Source organism: Pinus tabuliformis, chromosome 6, assembly GCF_031772625.1.
Source record: "Pinus tabuliformis cultivar Carrire ecotype Pingquan chromosome 6, CPIR1, whole genome shotgun sequence".
NCBI classification, from domain to species: Eukaryota; Viridiplantae; Streptophyta; class Pinopsida; order Pinales; family Pinaceae; genus Pinus; species Pinus tabuliformis.
The window spans coordinates 783,751,622-783,756,831 of NC_142292.1; the positions used below are offsets into that span (position 1 = coordinate 783,751,622).

Genomic DNA, 5,210 nt, shown 5'->3' on the forward strand with positions numbered 1-5,210 from the left:
AATATAATGCAAACCTAGACAAAACAATCATGGAATGAAAAGATGATAATCTATTCTTCTTAATATATCTATATCTATATATATATATATATATATATATATATATATATATATAAATTGAGATTTAAATTTTTTTTAAAGATATTGAATGTGTAATTAGTTTTCCATTCAAGAGGAAGTTAATCTATGACATTTAATATTTCTTAGAAAAATAATATAAATAAATTTAATATTTTATGTAAATTTAGTCTAAATATTTTAGAATGTTAAAATTTAATTAAAAATTGTATAATTAATTTATTAATATTTTTTCGGTCTAAATAGTTTAAAATATTAAAATTTAATTATTAAATAGAAAATTAATATTTTTTATTTATATATAATAAAATTAAATAAATTTTTGGATAAGCATGAAATATTGTTAAATAAGTCAAGTATAACAAAACTAATAACTAGAAGTAATGAATGAAATGTTAGTTTTATAATATTATTAGAACTTTTAAGTAACTCATTTGAAGAAGTTGCAAAAAGTAAAGTAAGATGCAATTTTATTTTTAAATGTAAAAGTAAAAGCAATGATATTTTTATAATAAAGTTTCAATATATTTGAAAAATAAACCTTTATTCAAATATAAGTTCTTTTTGCTATAAGTATTGTTTTCTGTGGGAACTCAATGCATGACAAAATTGAGAGTTATAAGTAAAGGCCTATGATCATATTCAGGTTCGTGGTCGTTTAAGATGTCAAAATTTATTTTTTCGTTGTATAATGGGAGATCAGAAATAACGTAGTCTACCATGCTGCTACCAAGTCCATGGATGCAGGTCATCTTGCTGGAATTGGGCCACTTCTCTAGACCATTGCAAATTATGAGATCCTGAGCACTATAGAGCTTGACCAGCTCTAACCCAAACAAATTTTCACTGAGGTCTTCAGAGCTCCTTTTGTACCTACTAGCTAGAGTAGGGTCTTCGTCTAACCAAAGAGGATTAGGGTTGGAATGATTGCTTAGAATAATAGCTTGGTTGTTTGAAGTTCGAGCATTAAAGTCACCTATTAAAAGGATATTACCGTCATTCCTTAGGCTAGAAATATCATTCTCTAAACCATTGTAAGGGTTAGTTTTATCTAGATTCTTCTTCTTATAGAAGTTAGAATTGATGGGGGAAAATAACAAATTGCTATGTAAGACTTTTTATTGTTAATGTCACTGATCTCTATCCAACTATATTGGTTGTGAGGGTCGTTTTTATAAATCCTAGCATGGGGGGAGATGTTCTTCGTAACAAGCTATTCCCCAATGCCTCTACGGGAGGATCACTTGTTCCAGGTAGACCATAGCATAAAGCCATTTATGTTAGGGACCTTAGATTCTTTGTGCTCTCATGTTTCAACAAGCAAAATAATATCAACATCATTTAAAATAGTAACACAGTAATCATTAATTATGGGTTAATTGATTATTTATTTATTCATATAAAATTAATTCCAATGATAAAAAAATAACAAAATTAAATATATATTTTGGATTACATCACAAAATAAACTTCAAAGGAGTTATTACAATAATACATAATCTCGGAAATACTAAATATCTCATAGATTAAAGAAAATATACCTCCTAATATTTTATTTCTAGTAATCACAACTTTACAAAAATCTATGCTTTAAAAGAGATTATTTTAAAGAAAACTTCGAAAAAATAACACGCTACATCAAATAGGAAGTTTGAATAAGATAACGAACGGGTTGGATAAGTCTCCACTATGACGTGAGGTTATACATATACCCTTGTGTTCATCCTGAGTTAAGGCCTTTGCCCATTAATTGACCGCGGCATGTATAACCTCACGTTATATTCAATATGTATTTTAGGACTTTTGTAGTATTTTAAATTTAATTATGTTATTAAAAAAAAATTAATAATCAAAATTAATTTTGGAATAATTAAAAAATTAAATTATTAAAAATTATTAAAATTGTTAGGATGGTTATAAATAAATTTAAGTTTAAAATAATAACCATTTATAATTTAATTTAATTTAATTATTTATTTATTTTAAAAAATCTATGGTTAGAATTGTTATCTTAAAGTTTAATATAATAAGAATTTATATTTTAATTTTATTTAATTGTTTATTTATTTATTAATTTGTTAAAAAAAGAGATTAAACTTAGATCTGATTCTTCAACTTGTCCTGACAATGAACCACACTGGTTGGTTCCCGTCGACAAATGTAATATCATGTGATTTACGCCCAAAAATTTCTCATAAACTTGATATGGATCAAAAATCTTAATTCAACAATAATTCTCATTTCAAATAATAAAATTTATAACTAAAAAATGTTTTTTAATTATCACTTTTTAATAAAATTTATGGCTAAAAAATGTTTTTTACTTATCACTTTTGATTTTAGATTAAATTCAAGGCATTGTCCGTAGAATTGTTTTTAAAAACCTAACTATTTTTTCAGAAGAAAAGAACCATATAGATTATATTAAGGACATTGTATACAGCAAACCAAAAATTCCGTAGGTGTTGATAGAAATATTTTGTAAAGTCAATTGATCTATCACAGCTGTTACAAGGTTTATGGAGAGAAAATATCATGGCACATCTGATGCAGAAGACTATATTTGGAAAAGTTAGGTTGATGTGTGTTTTTTTAATTTTGTTGGAACCTGAAAAAGAATATATTTGGAAAAGTTAGGTTGATGTGTGCATTTCTATTTTCTTGGAGCATCATAATACACTCTAGGCTCAAAACATTAATTTTAATTTTTTGTTTGACAATAATATTTTTATATGAATGATTATTAATTTCCTTTATAAGTTAGAGGTTTAATTTTTTTACATTAATATATATTATTACCAATGTTTAATTAAATAAAAATATAATTTAATTAGATAAAAATATAATAAATTATTTTTTGAAGAGATAATTTTTGTAATATATTTTCTTTTTATAATTCTTAAATTAATCATAACATTTTATGAAATATTCACAACTATTTTTTAATTACAGACCTACAAAATATAAATGTGGCTGTCCTAGATAAATGACTTCCGCTTATAAATGTGGTTATAAAGAAAAGGAAGAAAACGAAAAGTAGTTTCGCATACAGAGCAAAACCGTCATCGAAAACCACTTTCGATAAAATCAAAGACACAAACAAATTCCATCGATGGTCCGAAAATAATTTGCTATGACACTGGATCAACAGCAGTTGCAATGTTTATCATTTACAGCGAAGGAAATAAGAATAATCAAGAGCGGGTAGCTGATTGTGGTCAGACTCCAGTTGATTATGAGCTCTCCCAGAAAAGAAACATTGTGCTTGTCGATCTGCCAGGCCACCGCTGCTCCTGCACTCTGCACGCCTTTGTAGAACCCACTATATCTGCTCAGAGTCTGCGAATCATCTGCCAAAGCTCCAATCGTCCAATAACAGATAGTCTGGAACATGGAATCCACTAATCCATAGCTGAAATATAGAACAAATGGCCCTGCAAAAGCAGGGCCGGAGTCTTTGAAATCGTTCTCCTGTAAGGGCTTATCCCTGGTATATCTCAGTTGATTTGCGAGCCCTCCTCCCCAGGTTGCTGTCCCCAGTATTGCAACAATGGCCACGCCCAGAAACCCCCTTTTCTTCCTGCTCAGGAAGCTGAAATCCAGAACGTACCCAATTGCCACAGACCCTAACATCTGTGCGCCCCAGTAAAAGACATTGTTGAATCCTCTGGTTCTCAATGTGAAGATCTTTCCATTGACATTATTGAATTGATAAGTGTAAAAGAAGTTGCTGGCCCATGCAACAGGGAAGAGCAGCAGCATTTTCCAGTATGAGAATAGCTTAAGAATCTCCATGGCCTCGGTGTTCACATTAGAGTACTTAATCGCAGTAGCTCTGCTACCATCGTCCCTAACCACTTTGCTGGGTGGAAGTAGAGCCATTGTCAGAATAGTCCCAAAGGCCATGAAGCACATGAAGGCTATATAGGTTCCATCGCTTACAGACCCGGCCGTGCTGTTATAATTCAATATAAAGGGAATGAAACCGCCTATGACTCCTCCCAGATTGAATATACTCCAGAACAGAGAAATGTACCTGCCCTTTTTATCCTCGGTCGGATACGAGGTCATAACCGATCCCTGCCCAGCCCATAGCAATCCTGCTCCCACTCCCAGAATCCCTCCTGCAATGACGGCAAACGTCTCATTCTGGTAGTGATTGTAATAGAGAAAGGAACCGGCATAGAGGATATAAGTGGAGCACCCTACGAAGAGGGTTACATGGGGGCCGAGGAGGTTGTAAATCCCGCCGCCCAATATCCCGAACACTGCAAACGTGGTATACAGGGCAGTGTTGGCGTCGTTCGCGGCCTGGTCGTCCTCCTGCCCACCTCCCCCCATTCCGGAAAGGACGTTGAACATGCCCGGGCAGCAGAAGCACACCAGTGCAATCAGGACCACCTGTGTCGCAGGGGAATTGTAGCGGAACCATCTGGGAGGAGGAACCTGAGTAGGTCCCTCTTCTTCATCGCAATTGCCCAATTTTCCGTATAGAGTCATGGCCGATATCACTATTCGGCAGATTTCTAAGCGGCCTGCGAGAATCCCTAATCAATACAATCGATTTTTCAGATTTTTGTGGATACCTAATAATCAGAGAGTTACGTTTGAACCATTAAAATCAGAGCTTCTTAGAGCCCGGCAATGGGTAGTACTGATTTCCGACTGCGCAGCCTGACAATTGATTAAAACGCCTTCCCATCGGGCAATTTTCTTCCCTTTTCTGCGACTCTTCCTGCAAGTCTGGATTGGGGTAGATGCAATTTCGTTGACAAATTAATGGAAACATATTTGGGGAATTTTAAATATTATACAAATTTATTGTTTAACACCTTATAAAATTTAAAAATACATTCTATCAAAATTAGATGTATTTTTTCACATCGATGTTCATTTTACAAATATATTTCTTAAAAACTCAACCAGCATCGTTGTGGTTTGAATGTTAGTTGACACTGGTTAGTCCTTGAGTGTTGAGTGAGAAGAGCGATTCCGAGGAGGTAGGGTAGGGTTTTCAGGTGAAGCTATTGTTTATTTTTATATTGAAGCTGCTCTGTTATGGCCGAATGAAATGGATGGATGGAATGGTAGGTAACAGTCAACTGCGGCTCATATGATGAGGGATGGAATAT

At 32.7% G+C, this 5,210-nt stretch overlaps 1 pseudogene; it reads right to left on the minus strand.

Annotated features, from left to right (window-relative positions):
- Positions 1 to 3,143: 3,143 nt before the first annotated feature.
- LOC149261071 (UNC93-like protein 1 pseudogene) lies at positions 3,144 to 4,840 on the minus strand (annotated as a pseudogene).
- Between the last annotated feature and the right edge of the window lie 370 nt (positions 4,841 to 5,210).